Source organism: Scyliorhinus canicula, chromosome 4 (assembly GCF_902713615.1).
Source record: "Scyliorhinus canicula chromosome 4, sScyCan1.1, whole genome shotgun sequence".
Classification (NCBI taxonomy): Eukaryota; Metazoa; Chordata; class Chondrichthyes; order Carcharhiniformes; family Scyliorhinidae; genus Scyliorhinus; species Scyliorhinus canicula.
In genome coordinates this window covers 108190221-108210721 of record NC_052149.1, presented here as the reverse complement: position 1 = coordinate 108210721, position 20501 = coordinate 108190221, and the positions used below count along the sequence as shown (strand labels likewise).

Sequence of the window (20501 nt, the reverse complement as noted above, 5' to 3'; positions counted from 1 at the left end):
ATTTCCGCCCGGACAGATACTGGTGAAATTTTTTTACTGCGAATATCACCGCCAGTCCTTCCTTCTCGATTTGGGCGTACTTCCTCTCAGCCATCACCAAGGTCCTCGAAGCATAGGCTATTGGCCATTCTTCCCCATTCCTTCCTCTATGGGCTAAGACGGCTCCTACCCCACAGAGGGATGCATCACAAATGACCACCAACTCCTTCCTTGGGTCATAATGCTCTAGGACATTTTCGGATGACAGCTGTTCCTTAATGTCCCTAAATGCTTGGTTTTGGCGGGTGGACCATTTCCATTCTTGCCCCTTTTTTAGTAGCTGGTGGAGGGGTTCTAGGATGGACGCCCTATTTTCAATAAATTTTCCATAATAGGTTACCAACCCTAGAAATAATCGTAACTCCTGGACCGTGGTGGGAGCTGGGATTTCTTTTATTGCCCTTACTCTGTCTTCTAATGGATGTAAGCCTGACTCGTCTACTTTATATCCCAGGTACGTCACTTGTGGGGCCAGAAAAACACATTTTTCCCTTTTTAGCCATACACCTGCCTTTGCAAAACACCTGAGCACTTCCTCCAGGTTCCTTAAGTGTTCCCTGTTTGTCCTACCCGTGATTAAGACATCGACCAAATAAATCGCCACCTGCGGTAGTCCCTGCAAAATATTTTTCATCGTACGCTGGAATATAGCGCAGGCTGATGACACTCCAAAAGGTAGCCTAGTATAACGAAAAAGGCCCTTCTGGGTGTTGATCATAGCGAACCTCTGGGAGCCCTTGTCCAGTTTTAACTGCAGGTAAGCGTGGACATGTCTAATTTCGTGAACAAAAGCCCACCTGCCAATTTGGCATATAGGTCGTCTATTTTTGGGATTGAGTATTTGTCCAGCAGTGCGTATTTGTTTACTGTCTGTTTGAAATCTCCACAGAGACGTATCGAGCCGTCTGGCTTCAAAATTGGTACCACCGGCGCTGCCCATTCCGAGAACTGTACTGGTCTGATAATGCCGTCGCGCCGTAACCTTTCTATTTCGTCATCTACTTTCTTCCTTAATGCAAAAGGTACCGGCCTGGCCTTACAAAATCTCGGAAGGGCTTCTGGGTCCACGTGCAAAGTTGCTTTGGCGCCTATGATTTCCCCCAAACCTTCCTGGAAGACCTCCGGGTATTTTTGGAGTACTCCACTCAACTGCCCGCTTCCACTCTGGAAAATTTTCATCCAATCTAATTTTAGGTCTTTCAGCCAGTTCCGTCCAATTAAGCTCGGTCCGGAGCCCTCTACTATCGTCAACGGTAATCTGAGCAATTGTTTCTCATATTCCACAGGTACATGAGTCGTGCCTAGAACTTCTAGGGGTTCCCCCTTGTAGGTTTTAAGTTTCGTCGATGTTTTTGTTAGGGTTAGTGGCTGGAGTCCATATTTGATTTTTCTAAATGCTGCCACTCCCATTACTGATACGGGCGCACCCGTGTCTATTTCCATTATTGTCGGCCGCCCGTTCACCCGTGGGGTAATCCTAATGGGTTCTGCTTTCTTCGTTGTAATATTATATAATTGTTCCCCTTCGGAGGAGGATGGGGCGTCTAGGTTGTGTACTTCCCTGCATCCTGAGAGCGGCTATCTGGTAGCAGGACCCGTTGTGGTAGTCCCTCTCACAGGTATCTACCTCCATTGGCGTGCCCTGTAGTTCCTGCGCCCCACTTGCTGCCTTTTCTAGGGACATTGCAAGCTGTAACGCCTGCCTGCAGTCTAGCTCCGTTTCCGCCAGCAGGCGTTTCTGTATTGTGAGGTCGTTTATACCGCACACTAACCGGTCCCGAAGCATTTCATTTAGCGTCAGGCCGAACTCACATTTTTCCACCAGCCTTCTCAGGCGGGTCAAGAAATTTGTGACTGACTCCCTGTCTTCCCGCTTCGCTGTGTAGAATCTGTACCTACGCAAAATGAGGGGTGGTTTTGGGTCGGAGTGCTCTGTCACCAATTCCGTTACTTCTTGGAAAGTTTTCGTGTCCGGCGCATCGGGATAAGTCAGACTACGTATAATGGTGAAAGCGGAGGGTCCGCACGCCGACAGCAGGATAAGCCGTCTCCTTTCGTCCGTCAGTATATCATTTGCCCGGAAGAAGTAACACATTCTCTCCACATACTGGGACCAGTCCTCAATAGCCAGGTCGAATGCCTCGAACCTCCCAAAAAACGGCATTTTTAAAATGGCAAGGCTTACCCTCCGAGTGCGGCAGCTGGTCTCCGCAAAATTCGTAGTTTACCTCGTCGCCACTGTAGTAATCCACGGGAGGCAGGAGTTCCGTCACCACACCAATATTTATTTACAACAACGATATTACAGGAGCAGCTACAAACAGTGCTGCTAGCAGTCCTGTCCACTTAAGACTGGCTCACAAAGCCTACACAGGTGATTATCTGGGCCCCCTCAATGAGCTATCATTGAGGGAGCTCATACTCCAATTGACCAACCAATAAAGCCAATTGGAGTTCATTACAGGAATCAAAACCAGCTTGCGGAGCAACATGGTTAACTCCCTTCATAATGAGAATTCGCCAATAAGAGAGACACACACATAAATTCATAGTCCAAGGTTCTTGCTGTGACACTAGCATATCATTCTCCAGCTCTAATTATTAAAACCAGAAGCAGAAAAAAGAATATCAGGCCTCAAGCCCTAATATCTTTCTGGAACCTGTGCTTTAATTAAGTGCAAACGGGTCCTCCTCATGCACTAGGTTGAAATCCAGTTTAGAAATTAAATGGGCACCTTCCTTATAAGTGGTGGTTTCACTGATAATGGGATATTAATTAGGGGTAATCCTGGGCCAGATAAACACAAATGGTTTGGTAAAATATAAGTATTAGTTAGAATTCATATATAATTAGGATATTGTGCTTTTGAATAGGGGTTGGTTTAGCACAGTAGGCTAAGACAGCTGGCTTCTAATGCAGAACAAGAGCAGCAGCACGTGTCTAATTCCTGTTCCAGCCTCTCTGAACAGGTGCCGGAATGTGGCGACTAGGGGCTTTTCACAGTAACTTCATTGAAGTCTACTTGTGACAATAGCTATTATTATTATTATTACAATTGGTTACAGACTAACAGAGAGCTATTTTTATCCAGAAACACTTACACATACACCGGCAGCTTAATTGCAAACAGCTCTGATTTTGAATATAAACTTTGAAGGAAATACACAAATGGATGGGTAAAATCTATGGGCGCGATCTAACTGAAAAGTTTCTAAGTGCGGTAGTGAATGAGAATTGTCAGGTGTTTCCCGCCGGCCGGCCCAGCGAGACCACCACCAGTATCTACCGCCAACTAGGGCCAGTAAAGATGCCCCATGGGCTTCATGCCGGAAATGACTCTCCCACCAGCTGACTCACCTGGACCGCCCCCAGCAGCTCCCCACTAAGGAGCTCTTAAACCGATCGCACAATGCAAACCCCCGAGAGTACGCAGCCATTCCACCACGCAGACTTGATTCACGATTCAGAAATGCCAACCTGACCAGATTGTTGGATGTGGTGTAGTCCAGACAGGATGCCCTGTCCTCCCGAGGGAGTCGGAGGGACAGCCACAGGTCAGCCAGTGCCACCTGGGACTGTCACCAGGAGAACTGTGACCTAGTGCCACAAGAAGCTCAACAACCTCCACTGCTGCCATTTTTTGCCAGATGTTTTGAAACTTAGTTGAAAACCTGCTGGATGCAGGACCCTCCACAACCTAGCACTGCAGGAGGGTGACATGCTGGAGGTGGAGGTGGAGGAGGAGGAACACGCGGCCTCATCTGAGGAGGAGCTGGACGAGAAGTGGGTTGGAGGATGATCCTGGGAAGGACCCACGGGAGCAGCCAGAGGATGGAGGGCAGGTGGAGGCTGCATGGGTCAATTGGCATCTACCACCTGTCACCTACGATCACTGGCTGCCGCACCTCCTCCCCCGGGTGACCCTGCAGTTGGCTCGGCACCACCTCGCCCCCCCAGCACAATACTGCACATGTGCCCCAGCACACCCTGACACCCACCAGCACAATCCACCCATGTACAACAGCCCATGCCTGTTCCCCACCATTACCCCCCACCCCTCACAATGCATGAAGCGTGTGGCTCACGCCTCTCTTTGTACCCACAGGAGAAGTTGATCCATAACAGACAGGAAAGGGTCCAGGCTGGCGGCAGGGTTCCGTAAATCAGAGTCCTCACCCCCTACAAGGACAGTGCGGTCACCGAAGTCGAGCTTGGCCTATGTCGCAGGGTTAGTAACCACCGGCCCGGTCCAGGTAACCTGTCACACGTGTGTTATTGATGCCCGACAGAATGATCCTTCCCTCTCACTGACCACATGTCTAATGTCCCACAGGATCTCCACCTGATGGTGTTGGCCCATCTTAGTTGCCTCCCACCCACCCCCCGTCGCCTTCCAAGAGAACATCTCGGAGAAGAGCTCCAAGGATGCCACCAATGAGACGACACAGCTGTCATCCCCATCCTCCACCAGCACAGAGACACGCACCTCAGTGGGAAAAGTAGAGGACAGGTTTGTGGGGCACAGTCTGGTGAGAACCACACAGTTCCAGTTGCTGATGTTCATCAGGTGGAGGCAGGAACATTCTGGGGAGACCCCAGGCCCCAGCTGGGTCCCAATTCAGATTTTGAACCTCTTGACCAGGTTAACCTGGAGCAGATGCAGGCACTAGGGTCTGGCCATGAGATTCAGAGGGGATTGTCAGTGACACTTGAGCAGGTCCACCGCCGATTAGAGGAGTCCCAAAGACTAGGGGCGCAGGAGCTGGTGCCGGAAATGCATGGCATCGAGGCAAACACTCTCGGGTGGCGTCAGCAGCATGTGTGGCGATGTCCAAGCTGTTCCTCAGTCAGTGTTGGCTATGGCTGAGCGCCTCAACAGCATGCTCTGGTCGCTGGGGGACGTGTCCCAGTCGCAGGTGGGTATTGTCGAGGCGCTCCTGTGCATGTCCCAGTCTCAGGTAGGCATTGCAAGGTGCTGCAGCGCATGTCCCAGTCGCTGAGGAATGATGCTCATTGGCGAGGCACTGCAGAGTGTCGCCCGGTCACAGAAGGTCGCTGAGGTCATCAGCACCATGATGCAGACCATGGGGAGCCGCCAGGGCTGGCAGAACCGTCAGGACATGGTGGTCTCAAATCGCACCCCTCCCTCCAACTTCCACCCCCGAAGCAAACAACTTGCAGGTGATGGGTTTGAGTGCACTGTCAGCCGAGATAACGGACGAAGCCACATGTATGAGAAGTGGGCAAAGATGAGGTCCTCCAGGCATGCCAGACCCTCGCCGCTGCCTGCCCACCAGCTTCTGGCTCCCCCCGCAGATTCTTCCCAGCATTGTCCTCCACGTCCGGCTACCCCTCTTCCTCCTCTTCAGATGAGGTCGCATATTCCTCCTCCTCCACTTCCAGCATGTCACCCTGCTGTAGTGCTAGTTTGTGGAGGGTCCCGCCTCCAACATTTTATCAACTAAATTTCAAAAAGTCTGTCAGGAAATGCCAGCCGTGCAGCTGGCAGTCTGCACACCGCTTTTCCCACCTGAGTTAACACTTTGTTAAAAAAGAAATTCAGCCCTATTTTATCTTTGATGGTCATTAACATTGTGATGTACTTATCGGCTTTAAGGTTCTGCAATAAACTTGTAAATAAGTGGGTAAAGTATCATGTCTCTTGTAGATGTTTTCAAATAATCACAGAAAAATACAGTGCAGAAGAGGCACAACCCCCCTAAACCTCCTTCTCCTCACCTTGAACTTGTTTCCCTTCGTGACTGATCCTTCAACTAAGGAGAACAGCTGCTCCCTATCCACCCTGTCATGCCCCTCATAATCTTGTACACCTCGATCAGGTCGCCCTTCAGTCTTCTCTACTCCAGCAAAAACAACCCAAGCCTATCCAACATCTCTTCATAACTTAAATGTTCCAATCCAGGCAACATGCTGGTGAATCGCTTCTCACCCACTCCAGTGCAATCATATCCTTCCTATAAGTTGGTGACCAGAATTGCACACATTACTCCAGTTCTGACATGACCTCCCTGCTTTTGTAATCCGTGTGCCTCGGTTGATAAAGGCATGTGTCACATATGCCTTTTTCACCACCCTATTAACGTGTCCTCCCGCTTTCAGTTATCTCTGGACAAACACGCCAAGGTCTCTTTGTTCCTCGAAACTTCCCAGTGTCATGTCATTCATTGAATACTTCCTTGTCAAATTACACCTTACAAAGTGTATCATCTCACACTTTTCAGGGTTAAATTCCATCTGCCACTTTTCTGACCATTTGACTATCCCGTCTACCTGCAACCCTAGACACTTAACCGCGCTGTTAACCACCCGGCCAATCTATGTATCATCGCAAAGAGTCATCTATGTTGTTTATATAAATAACGAATAATTGGGGACCCAGCACAGATTCCTGTGGCACACAATATAGGAACCCACCTTTCCTGTATTTTCTGAAAGTGGGAAGAAACAATTTTTTTGAAGGGAGCCCCCCTAGCCGAACCTTTATAATATCCAGGTAGTTACAACGCGGCCAACAACTTATCTTATTTACGGGCTATCTGGGAAAAGGTAAGGGGCACAATCTACCTGAATGGGGAAAGAGTCCTGTAGCGTGTGATTAGCTGGGTGTTTTCTGGTGCTCAGAGTGCTGAGAAACACCCTGCTTTCTAACACCACCCAGATATATCGGGGGCCTCAGCGGGGAAGCCGGTCCGAGGCCGCACTTAGTCCATTTTGCTGCATGGCGTCCCGAACTTTCAAGCCTCCCACGCGATCCCCAAATTCCCCCAGCTCCAAATCAGGTATAAAGGGGTCCTCGGCCTCCCCGCACGTCCTCCCACACCGGGGCAGGGCACCCCCTGACCCGATCCCCGCCGCGTGAAAAATGCCGGCTTGGCACATTGGCAGTACCAGCCTGGTACCCTGGTAGTGCCTTCTGGGCACCTAGGCAGTGCAGGTTGGTGCCCAGATGACACTGCCAGGATGCCAGGCTAGCAGTGCCAGGGTGCCACCTGCCCAATGGGCAAGCAGCTGGGTACCTTCAATCACCTGAAAGACCTCCACAAGTGCCTTTCCATCTGGTGCTCATTTGTGGAGACCTGCATTGAACAGCGCTCGCCCGAGGTCTCCAAGGGGAGGGGGTTAGATCCCAAGCATCGGTTAAATCTCGGGAACGCATATTAGAGTGAGACTTAGCAGATTTGCCAGAAAGTGATCCCACCCACAATGGGCGGGATTGACATCACGATGTCTTGCGAGATTTTGCGAGGCGTGGCGAACCAGGTAGATCCCGGAAATGGGATCTCCCAGCATCTACCAATCACATTATGCTGATCTGCTTTTCGGGTGCAACATGACCGGTAGATCTCACCCAAGATCTCTCAATAGTCGCTTTCCTTGGGGGAGATGTGGTTCACTTTCTCAGTCCTAGTGTCTGTGTGAAGTTGCTCCTTTGAACTCAGGTGAAGGTGGTTGTCGAGGGAGGGTCCTCGATCCATGGTAGTCCCCATTGGGGTTAGAGTTAAAATACACTTCATACTTTTCCTGCACAGAGTGCTGGATGATCTGGAGAGAAAGCCAGGTTGTGCAGCCTGCGAGCTGCATGCCGGTTTTCTCGCCTCAGCCAGTACTCTGCGCAGGAAATGGACAATTCCGCCCTTATGCCGGAGTGCTCTGACTACGTCCTTTACAGGCTGCGCGGCTGTGGCTGCAGTTTCTCACTGTCAGTTTACAGCTCAGATTACACTCTTAGGCAGTGTGAATATCAACTATAACTATACCATGTGTGGTCAACCTGGCCACACAGATTGTGATAAGGCAAGCTTGATTTTACACAACTTTGACAGGCTAAGACACTTGTTGTGAAGTTAGGGCCCTGAATATTTTAGATTTCTCCTGCAGATGACACTGCGCCTGGAATTAATTCCTCTCTTTACCAGTTTAAGGACAGGATTCAGTGATTCCTGCCAGTACATTAGCTCATAAAATGCTACCCCTGATAGTAAAACAGCAATCAGATTTTTTAAAAAGCTGGGCTTCATGTCTTATTATCTTGACGGACTGTTATGTGGTGTCTAGTTTTGAGGAATAAATTTAAAATAACACCGCTTAGAAATTGAATGGGCACCCTTATTATAATAGATGGTCCTCTCACCAAATATAGGATACTAATTCATGGTCGCTTATTAACCATCAGATGGCCATCATCCACGTAACCCATCAATTATACAACCCGAAAGTTCATTACAAATCTCTCAACCCAATCTTAAATCTTCAGACTTGTTAGTTTCCCGTTGATTGGCTGCAGACCTGGGGCGAAATTCTCCGACCCCACGCAGGGTCGGAGAATCGGCCGGCGGCGGCGTTATTCCCGCTCCCGCCGGGTTTTGAATTTTCCGAGCGGCCAAAAACCGGCGTTGTGCAAATCCCGCCGGCAGCCTCTGAGAACAGCTGGCGCAGGCGGGAAGTCATTGATTTTTCACAGTCAGAAATTCTCCGTGCCAGATGGGCCGAAGTCCCGCCGACGTGGCCACGGGTCACGTCGGCGAAAAACACAGTAGCGGGGAAAAGAGGGATGGATGAGGTTAGATGGAGGATGATTTGGGAGGGGGGTGGGGGTGGTTCAATGCAGTTCACCTGAGGAATGCCGAACCCTCCCTCTATTCCCCGCCCCCACACCTGGGGTAAACGCAGAACCTAAACCGCACTGTAAATCTGTGCCAGTGCACAGGGGGATCAAATAGCTCTGGAACAAAGGGCAGGATGAAGAGAATGAGAGAGAGGGAGGAGAAAGGGGGAGGGAGGAGAAAGGGGGAGGGAGGAGAAAGGGGGAGGGAGGAGAAAGGAGGTGAAAGAGGCCCAGGGGGTGGGGAGGCAGAATTAATCCAAATTCCTGCTTATTTCCTCAGACTCTTCAAAAGGTTCTTTCTCCCCAGGATTAGAAAAGGTGCCTTGATAATTCGCAGCGCAGAACCCTTTCTGCGCTGTGAATAATAAAGGCAGAACCCTAAACTTTGCCAAAAGTTTTTCCCTCTCTCTCCGCGTGTTTTTCCTGTTGTTGTGAAACTGACCTGAAATCGCAGAGGCTGAAGCTGAAATAGACAAATCCACCCCGGGATCCCAGCATTTCCCTCTGCATTCTAACCAGGCAATATTCCTGGGTTTAGGCAGATTGCAATATACTCACCAAAGCCCTGCTCTCAGCCAGAGGACGGACGGGACTCCCGCTCTCTGTCTCTCTCTCTCTGTCTGTCCCCACAATCTCCCTCTGTCTCTCAAACAAACACAAGGCAGCTGGGAGGAAGGGGAGCCTTGAGGAAGATCTGCTGATGCCGCCATCCAATGGATGCCCGGGGCCAACGCACCGTCACCCCCTCTCTGCACGCCGCTGCCCCCTACCCCTCCCCCCTCCCCCCCCACCCCTACCCCTACCCCCCACCCCTCCCCCCACCCCTACCCCCTCACCACCACCCCACAAACGCCGGTACTCTCTCCCCCCCACCACCACCCCACAAACGCCGGTACTCTCCACCCCCCCCCACCAGCACCCCACAAACGCCGGTACTCTCTCCCCCCCACCACCACCCCACAAACGCCGGTACTCTCTCCCCCCCCCTCCTCCCCCCTCCCCTCCCTCCCCCCTCCTCTCCCCCCTCTCCTCTCCTCTCCCCCCTCTCCCCCCCTCTCTCCCCCTCTCCTCTCCTCTCCCCCCTCTCCCCGCCCTCTCCTCTCCCCCCTCCTCTCCTCTCCCCCCACCCCCTCTCCTCTCCCCCCTCTCTCCCGCCCTCTCTCCCCCCTCCCTTCCCCCCCTCCCCTCTCCCACCCCCTCTCCCCCCTCTTCCCCCCCCCCTCGCCCCCCCACACAAACGCTGGTACTCCCCCCACCAAACGCCGGGCGACGTTGATGATGTCGCCCGACGCGCCATTTCCGCAGCGCGTGAAAATGACGCGTATCGCGTCAGTCCGCTGCTGGCCCTTTCGGGAATGGAGATTAACGGCTTAAAAGAAGGCCCCGACGCCGGAGTCATCCGCACCGCTTTTGCCCGCCGGAAATGGGCGTCACGCAGGTCTTCGGAGAATTTCGCCCCTGGTCTGAGCCTAGCGCATCACACATGCTCGGGGATGAAGGTAATATGATTTTATTATTTGTTGGAAATGGTTACTTTGAGATGATGGACGCAATTTAATGGAAAAATTCCTGAGTTTCATTTCAGGCATGGACTGGCGGGGTGTTTTTCGACGACCACATTGGCAAGATTGCAGCCAATATTTAAGGGCACTAAGTGCAAATGGGTCCTCCTCGTGCGCTAGGTTGAGTCTCATCCAATATAAGGTAGTCCATAGGGCGCATATGACAGTGACTAGAATGAGTAGGTTCTTTGACCGGGTGGAGGATAGCTGTGGGCGGTGTGCGGGGGCGGGCGAATCATGTTCACATGAAGTTACAGGGATTTTGGCAGGGGTTCGCTGACGTGATGTCAGAGGTACTGAGGGTGAAGGTGGTCCCGAATCTAGAATTTGCAGTGGTTGGAGTGTCAGAAGACCCGGGAGTCCAGGGGGTGAGAGAGGCTGACGTTCTGGGCTTTGCCTCTCTGGTAGCCCATAGATGGATCCTGTTTGGTTGGAGGGACTCGGGAGCCGCCGTGGTGGGTGAGCGACCTCGCGGATTTCTTTAGATTGGAGAAAATTAAATTCGCCTTAAGGGCGACGATGGAAGGGTTCGCCCGGAGATGGAAACCATTTATCGACTACTTCCAGGACAGTTAAGTCAGCAGGGGGTGGGGTTTAGGGTTAACAAGAAAAAGTGGAGGCAGAGAAGGTGTGGGTATGGTAGGGAGGGCAGGTTGCGGTTGTTCGCTGTTTATTGAATAATGCTGTGTTCTCCTGTTTGTTATTTGTTGGTTATCTTTTTATTTTGGTTGTGATTTTATTTGATGTTTATTTATAAATGCCTCAATAAAAATATATTTTTTTAAAAAGGCCACTTAGTGCTGAAAAAGAGCCCCCAAGAGCTTTTCGGCCACAGCCTCCTTGGTGCCACGCATTGTCGACATCATCTCCTGTGCCCGTAGCCTTTGGGACTCCTCCAATCATATGGGGAGTCTATTAATTCCCAGTAGGCTGTTTTTTTTTTTTTTTTTTTAATTTTTTTATTGGAATTTTTTGCAGAAAATATAACAAAAAGTATAGCAAAAAGCAGTAATATGCAACTAACAGCCCCATAACACCCACAATTCCCCCCATACCGTAACATCACATGTATCACATTCCCCCACCCCCCCCCCCAAACAAGAGAACTTAACCATAAATTAAAATTAGATAAATCAAATTTAAATAAAATAAGCTAACATAATCAACGCCCCCCCCCCCCCCCCCACCCCCCCCCCCCCCCCCCCCCCCCCCCCCGGGTTGCTGCTGCTACTGTCCCAGTACCCTATCGTTGAGCCAGAAAGTCGAGGAAAGGTTGCCACCGTTTAAAGAACCCTTGCACCGATCCTCTCAGGGCGAATTTAACCTTCTCAAGCTTAATAAAGCCCGCCATGTCATTGATCCAGGTCTCCACGCTTGGGGGCCTCGCGTCCTTCCACTGTAGCAAAATCCTTCGCCGGGCTACTAGGGACGCAAAGGCCAGCACACCGGCCTCTTTCGCCTCCTGCACTCCCGGCTCTACCCCAACCCCAAAGATCGCGAGTCCCCATCCTGGCTTGACCCTGGATCCCACCACCCTTGACACCGTCCTCGCCACCCCCTTCCAGAACTCCTCCAATGCCGGGCATGCCCAGAACATATGGGCATGGTTCGCTGGACTCCCCGAGCACCTGGCACACCTATCTTCACCCCCAAAGAACCTATTCATCCTCGTCCCAGTCATGTGGGCCCTATGCAGCACCTTGAATTGGATGAGGCTAAGCCGCGCACACGAGGAGGAAGAATTTACCCTCTCCAGGGCATCAGCCCATGTCCCGTCTTCGATCTGTTCCCCCAGTTCCCCCTCCCACTTCGTTTTCAGCTCCTCTACTGACGCCTCTTCCTTCTCCTGCATAAGCTTGTAGATATCGGATATCTTCCCCTCCCCGACCCAGACCCCCGAGAGCACCCTGTCACTCACCCCCTTCGCGGGGAGCGCAGGGAATCCCTCCACCTGCCGTCTAGCAAATGCCTTTACCTGCAGATATCTAAACATGTTTCCCGGCGGGAGCCCAAATTTCTCTTCCAACTCCCCCAGGCTCGCAAACCTTCCGTCGATAAACAGGTCCTTCAGCTGTCTAATGCCCGCTCTATACCATCCCCGAAATCCCCCATCCATGTTCCCCGGGACGAACCTATGGTTCCCCCTTAACGGAGCCTCCATCGAGCCCCCCACTTCTCCCCTATGTCGCCTCCACTGCCCCCAAATCTTGAGGGTAGCCGCCACCACCGGACTCGTGGTATACCTCGTGGGAGGGAGCGGCCACGGCGCCGTTACCAGGGCCCCCAGGCTTGTATCCCCACAGGACGCTCTCTCCATCCGTTTCCATGCTGCCCCCTCCCCCTCCATCACCCACTTACGCACCATCGACACGTTGGCCGCCCAGTAATACCCCGAGAGGTTGGGCAACGCCAGCCCCCCCCCACCCCTACTCCGCTCCAAGAAGACCCTCTTCACCCTTGGGGTGCCATGCGCCCAAACAAATCCCATGATGCTGCTGGTCACTCTTTTAAAAAAGGCCCTAGGGATAAAGATGGGCAAGCACTGGAAGAGGAACAAGAACCTCGGGAGAACCGTCATTTTGACGGATTGCACTCTGCCCGCCAGCGATAGCGGCACCATGTCCCACCTTTTAAATTCCTCCTCCATCTGTTCCACTAGTCTGGTGAAGTTAAGCTTATGAAGAGCCCCCCAACTCCTGGCCACCTGCACCCCCAGGTACCTGAAACTCTTCACTGCCCTCCTGAAGGGGAGCCTCCCAATTCCCTCCTCCTGATCTCCCGGGTGCACTACAAATACCTCGCTCTTTCCTAAGTTCAGCTTATAGCCCGAGAAGCCCCCAAATTCCGCTAACAGTTCCATCACCCCCGGCATTCCCCCCTCTGGGTCCGCCACATATAACAGCAGGTCGTCTGCATACAGCGATACCCGGTGCTCCTCCCCCCCCCCGCACCAGACCCCTCCACTTCCCTGACTCCCTCAACGCCATGGCCAGCGGTTCAATCGCCAGTGCAAAGAGCAGGGGGGACAGGGGACACCCCTGCCTGGTCCCACGATAAAGCCTAAAATACTCCGATCTCCTTCCATTTGTGACTACACTCGCCATCGGCGCCGCGTAAAGCAGCCTCACAGTAGGCTGTTTTTGTTTAGCCACCAAGTTGCATGTATTCTTATTGTAAAAAATCTGTGCATTTTCAGGCTATCAAGACGCAGGAAATAACCACAACTTCTTCCTTTCCTTTCGGTGGAGGTTGTTCGAATTCAGTGTATCCAGTTACAAGTCCTCCAGTCTGACTCCCTCTGGTTGAAGTTCAGGAGGGTTAATTGAAAGATAGGCCTTATCCCAAATATTCCCAAGAAACAGGAAGGATTGTAATACACAGCGCCCAAAATGCGAATTTTACATTCATATCTAAATGTGATTTTAGTTTAAGTACAGAAGCTCACATGGTTGATTTCAAGTTTCCAGGGACAACAAATAAAGTAGCGCCCTCAATTCACTATGAGGGTTGAGATTTTACTGACAAAATTAATTTTAAAATTCTAGTTGAGGTTCTGTCCTGACAAAATGCCAGTGAATTTTGGAATTGATTGATCCAAATACCTGGACTCAAAACCTTGAGCGTAATTCTCTGATCCTGAGGCTCAGTGCTGACAGCGTCGTAAACGTTGTCGCGTTTTATGACGGCGTCAACAGACCCCCAGGAGCATCGACCCTGAGCCTTACAGGGGGCCCACACGGCACTGGAGCGACTCACGCAGCTCCAGCTGCTGAGACCGGCGTCAAACAGGCGGCGCAGGTCTGCGTATGCGCGCTGCAGCCAGCGCGAATTCACACTAGCTTCCTTCTCCGCGCTGGCCCCGACGCAACATGGCGGAGAGCTACAGGGGCCGGCGCGGAGTAAAAGAGGCCCCCACCAGGAGAGGCCGGCCCACCGATCAGTAGGTCCCAATCGTGGGCCAATCCATGGTAGAGGGCCCCCCCCGGATCCCCCCCACCAGCCCCCCCCCCCGCAGGATGGACAGCGAGGTCCCGCTGGGTAAGACCACATGTGAACGGGCATCCTTATTATAATAGATGGTCCTCTCATCAAATATAGGATACTAATTAATGGTCACTTATTAACCATCAAATGGCCATCATCCAGTCCCGGAGGATTGCCGGGGGGGCCGCGTAGAGGACCGGCGCCGCGCCGACCGCACCGGTACCAATGGCACTAATTCTCCTCACGCCGCCGAGGTCCCAGGTTCGATCCCAGCTCTGGGTCACTATCCGTGTTGAGTTTGCACATTCTCCCCGTGTTTGCGTGGGTTTCGCCCCCACAACCCAAAGATGTGCAGGCTAGGTGGATTGGCCACACTAAATTGCCCCTTAATTGGAAAAAATAAATTGGGTACTCTAAATGTAAAAAACAAATCGGCGTCCGGGTGTCGTCGTGTAAATCACGCCCGGCCCAGCGATTCTCTGACCCGCCCCCTATTCTTATATCTCCAACAGACTAAATGAAAATCTTTGAGATATTAAACTTTGATGCAGATGGGCCAATTTGAGCCCACTGGACAGTTACAGCTGATCCCAGGTCCAGGGAATAGCAAATAGCCGGGGGGGATAGGGGCAGGGATACTTCAAATCTACAAAGCATATTAATGATAGAAAGCATTCCTGCACAATTGGCAGAAATGGAAAGGTGGGAGAGGCTTGGGGCCCCGAGGGTCCCCCTTCCGACCCACCTCTCCCTTCCCCTCACCAACTATTCCAACAGCCACCCAGTCCCCACCCTCCCAATCGCCCAGAGTCAGTGTTACATCACTACAGGGTGATGGGCCTGTGTTGGCACTGTCAGCGGGTCAATATACAAGGCAGGAAGATGCAGATAACTCACTGTGAGATGAGCTCTGGTGCTCCTCAATCTGTGCCATAGATTGTTAGTCTTTCAGCCGCTCCAATTTCTTAAAGGTATCACATTATGGATGGTATCGTGGACATCACAGCAGCTACTCTCACAGTGATGGTGGAAGGCCAGGGGGCCAGACACCGGAGAAGGCAGCAGCAGCAACGTCGACGGAGGTTCGAGGCAGTAGCCCATGTGCAGAGGCCCACGGCACATCCTGAGGACACAGCCGACCATCAGGCTGGGGAGTGAACCAGAAGGGGAAGCCGGCGATGACCAAGGTATACAGTCGCTGGGCGTTCAAGGAGATGTTGGACAGCATGTGTCGCAGAAGGTTCCGCCTCAACAAGGGGACGGTGCGGCACCTGTGCTATGTCCTTGCGGACTTGGCACCACGTGGAGAAGGAGGCTACCCACTCCCGGTTGCTGTCAAGGTCAGTGCGGTCCTGAACATCTATGCTTTGGATTCATTCCAGGGCTCCAGCAGGGACTTGTGTGGCATTTTTCACCCTACAGCTGCATCAGTGAAGTCAGGGATGCCCGGTTTGCCCGGGCAGTTGACTATATAAACTTTGACCTGGACCAAGCCCATCAAGATGCCTGGGCAGCAAGATTATCCACCATCACCAGATTGCCTCAGGTCCAGTTGTAATTGATGGCACACATGTCGCTTTGAACACACCGGGCGGTCCAGGAGCGCCCTTCATTGACAAGATCCCCAGATGTTACACCAGGAGTGGAGGTGACCTGCTGTGGTTCCCACCCTGTTGGCGGTCACCTTCTGGGGTGACCGGGCCTGGATGGGCCCGGCTGCTGCTCGGGTGTCCGAAGTGGCATGCTGCGCCCTGTTCTGCCCGCTTAGCACCAAGTGCGCTGGGACAGAAGGGGGCAGTGTCCGTGGTGCTGCGGTGTTCCGGCACGTCCCCTGCGGGAGTCACTGGCTAAGGTCCTGACTAATGAGGCCAGTACGGAGGCAGGAGACCAAGGCGGAAACCCGATGTAACGAGGCCCGTGTGGTCACCCAGGCTGTCATTGAACGGTGCATCGGACTGATGAAAATACGGTTCCACTGCTCTGGTGTTGGTGCCCTGCAGTACATCCTCTAGAGGGCTGCCCGCTTTTTGGTGGTCTGTTGTGTCCTCCACAATCTGGCACAGCAGCGGGACGATGTGCTGGAGGTGGAGGAGGAGGAACATACGGACTCGTCCGAGGAGGTGCCGAACCAGTAGTAGTTGGAGGACGAGTCTAGGGAGGATCGGTGGGTGGAGCCAAATGAAGGAGGACAGGCAGTGGATGTGAGAGTCCGGCATGCCCGGAGGGCCAGGGAGGCCCTCAACCTTGCCTGCTTCTTAGGGCTTGGCTTCGTCCGTCATCGTGCCCCTAGCCCCTTCCGACCCACCGTCCTCACCAGGTGTCCTTTGCCCTGTGCTGCCCCCTTCCGACCCACCTCTCCCTCCCCTTCAGCCACCAAGTCCCCCCACCACCAATCACCCTGCCCCATGCTCCCAGAGTCTGTGTTATTTCACTACAGGGTGATGTGCCTGTGTTGGCACTGTCAGCGGGTCAATATACAAGGCAGGAGGGTGCTGATAACTTGTTGTGAGGTGAGGTCTAGTGCTCCTCAATCTGTGCCATAGTCTGACTCCAGTGTGTCTGCTGGTGGGGTGCTCATACTCTTCAACTTCACAGTTCTAGGACCACCGTGCCCGGGGAGCTCGGGCTGGAGGAAGATGGAGAGCAACTGGAGAGCAAGGTTTGGGGTGCTGGTCGGCCCGCTGTGCGAAATAACGTGGCAGAGGCTTCACATGCCTTGGGTGTAACATGTTTTAATGATGAACGACTCTTCCCAGCTACCAATGGTGCCTCGCCTCGCGCCACCCCCTCAGTGATCCTCAAACTGCTTAGCCCTCTGCATTCTGCTGCTACATCTAAGTGTGTCCCAGGATGCATATCAGAGGTGGAAGCAGCCAGCTGCTTACTGTGCGCTGTGGCCTTTGATGCCCCTGGCGGGCATTTTCTGGGGGCCCAGGTTCTGCGGGGTTCCCTTTAGGGAGACTCCAGGTCAGCCTTCGGCACTCCCTCCTCCCAGTCAGAGCCCGTAGGACGTTGAGGGTGAACTTAGGATGGAGGGGCAGCTGGAGTGTGCAGGGGGAATGGGCGTACACCTGGACTGCATATTCAGGATGCCGAAGCACTGCATGTTCACACCTCTGGTCATTTCATGGGCGTCGTTGTAGCGGGTCTCCACGTCGGTCTGTGGCCTCCGGATAGGCGTCAACCGTAGCGGATAACCCCTGTCGCCCAGGAGTCAACCCTCCAATGGAAAGTGACTGCCTTGGCATCAAGGAGCCCGAGGGGCTGATTTGGCACAGTGGGCTAAACAGCTGGCTTGTAATGCAGAACAAGGCCAGCAGCGCAGGTTCAATTCCCGTACCAGCGTCCCCGAACAGCCGCCGGAATGTGGCGACTGGGGGCTTTTCACAGTAACTTCATTGAAGCCTACTTGTGACAATAAGCGATATTATAAGATAAACTGGAGTCAATGGGAATCAGGGAAAACTCTCAACTGGTTGTCGAAGGTCAATCATATAAGTCCCAGGACATCACTGCAAAAATCCCTCAGGGTAGTGTCCCAGGCCCAACTATCTTCAGCTGCTGCATCAATGGCCTTCCTTCCATCATTAGGACAGAAATGGGGAAGTTACTTGATGATTGCACAACGTTCAGCACCATTCGCGACTCCTCAGTGAATAAAGCAGTCCATGTCCAAATGCAGCAAGCCCTGAACAATATCCAGGCTTCGGCTGATCAGTGGCAAATAACATTTGTGCCGTACAAGTGCCAGGCAATGGCCATGTCCAATAAAAGAGGATCTAACCATTACCCCTTCATATTCAATGGCATTACCATTACTGAATCCCACACTGTCAAAATCCTGGGGATTACATTGGCTTAGCACTCAACTGAATTAGTGATGTAAACACTGTGGCTACAAGAGCAGGTCAGAGGCTGGGAACGCTAGCCTCTCACCTCCTGACCCTCCCAAACCTGTTCACCATCTACAAGGCATAAGTCAAGAATGTAATGGAATACACCTCACTTGCCTGGGTGAGTGCAGCTCAAACAACCATCAGGAAGCTCAACACCATCTAGGACAAAGCAACCCACTTTATTGGCACTACATCGACAAACATTTGCTCCCTCCGCCACTGATGCACAGTGGCGTCTGTGTGTACCATCTACAAATTGCATTGTAGTAACACACCTCCCAATCCCACGACTACCACCATCTAGAACAGGGGTGGGCAAACTTTTCCGTGCAAGGGCCACATTCAGAAATTCACAATTTTAAAGGGCCGCAAAGTATATTAAGTAAAATAATTACTTCACCCGGTTATGATTCTGGGCGCCTCATATAGAACATAGAACAGTACAGCACAGAACAGGCCCTTCTGCCCTCGACGTTGTGCCGAGCAATGATCACCCTACTCAAGTCAACGTATCCACCCTATACCAATAAGTAACCCAACAGCCCCCCCCCCATTAACCTTAAAAAAAATTTTTAAATTAAAAAAATAAATTTTTTTTTTTTTTGTAATGTCTTGATGGGCCGCATAAAGACCTTTGGCGGGCCGTAGTTTGCCCACCCCTGATCTAGAAGGATAAGAGCAGCAGGCACATGGGACCACCACTACCTGGAAGTTCCCCTCTAAGTCACTCACCATCCTGACTTGGAAATATATCATCGTTCCTTAACTGTCACTGAGTCAAAATCCTGGAACTCCCTTCCTAACTGCACTGTGGATGTATCTATACTACATTGACTGTGGCGGTTCAAGAAGGCAGCTCCCCACACTTTCCCAAGGGCAATTAAAGATGGGCAATAAATGTTGGTCTTGCCAGCCACGCCCACAATACATGAATGAATGAAAAAAAGCTGTGCTCAGGAGAGTAATCTTGCATTCTTGGAGATTCCAGGACAATTCTGGAGGGTGAACAAACTGAGCAGCTGGTTCCAACTTATGTGAGGGAGTAGAGGTTTTGGGGAGGGAATAGGGGTGGGGAAGGCTCTTCAAGAGCTACTGGAATAACAGAATTTCAGACCAGCTGAGCAAAACTGCATAGAATTCCTCAGAATTTATAACATGGAAATAAGCCATTTGGTCCAACAGATCTGTGCCAATCTTGATGCTTCTCCCCACTTCCTTCAACTCACCCAAACAGCAGATATTGATAAAGTGCAATGTCAGCCTGTGACTAGTACAGGAAATGAAATACCTGTGCTACAATATTTACTTTGTTCCCAATCCTTTTCATAATTAGGTATCCAATTTGGTGTGACTGCCTCATTACTAATCTCACCCAGTTTGGCCCAAGCAATTTAAAAGGTCTCGCAAAGGTGGTAGAAAATCGAGAATCTTTGTTACGTCTCTTCGTATTTTCTACCAACTACAGAGGTGGTGAGCCATTGAACTGAAAAGTGGTTTTAGCCATCCTAATTAATAATTGGCAAAGAGGACCGTCAATTGTTTCGAAAGAAACTGTAGCCTGAAATGTCGCTCACCAATATGTAGTCAGCCCACTTCTCCCTTGCAGTTTTCAGTGCTGTTTGCTTGAGTTTCATCACATGTGAGAACCTGGAATTGCTCCAATGTTTTGGTCCGATTTCGTCAGAATAGTGCCTGGGGGAACCAAATGAAGGCTGTTAGATCAGTGGGGGCATCATTGGCAGGGCACACTGACTGACCCTGTGCTGATGTTTTGATTCAGGGGCTGCTGAACTTCACCTCTGGCAGGGGTGTGACAATGACAAGGTGGGCAGTAGAATGGGGGAACTGATTCACTACTGCTGGTGTTGAACTCAACATCCTCCTTCAGAAAGGGGAAGGTGAAGTCCTGAACCAAGTCAACCTGTCATCAAAGAAACGTAACAAGAAATTAGTCACAGGCATTCAAATCAAAGCAGGTGTTGCTGCAATACACAACCTCACTGTAAAATCCACCCGTATATTCTTACAGTAAAAGCAAAATGATAGTTCTTTGCTACTAGTGAATGACACTTTGTAAGTTGTGCATAGATTAGAGATTCTGGCTTGAAGCGAGTGAAACCTGTAGGACATTTTGTTTTAAAAGAACTCCAGTAGATTGTGCATGTTGTTTATTCATGCTCCTTATTGTAATGTCTTCCCCATCCATGGGCCACTAACTCACATTGACCACAACACCTGGCTCAATAGCATGCGTCATTTGTGATGACAGTGGCCATCTTGGTAACAGATCAGTGCCACATATATCCATTTCTGGCATAATCTTTGTTGGGCTTCATTTTGGTGAGGGATATAGAATCATGAGCCATTAGTATACAGAATGGAAAAATCAAGCC

At 51.5% G+C, this 20501-nt stretch overlaps 1 protein-coding gene across 1 annotated transcript in view; it reads right to left on the bottom strand.

The window, feature by feature from the left end:
- The window catches only part of LOC119964898 (procollagen galactosyltransferase 2-like), a 212485-nt gene that overhangs the window by 67119 nt on the left and 124865 nt on the right, over positions 1–20501 (bottom strand). The window contains exon 3 of the mRNA XM_038794991.1: positions 19683–19800. The gene's annotated coding sequence lies outside the window, so the exon portion shown is untranslated. The remainder of the gene's footprint in view (positions 1–19682; positions 19801–20501) is intronic.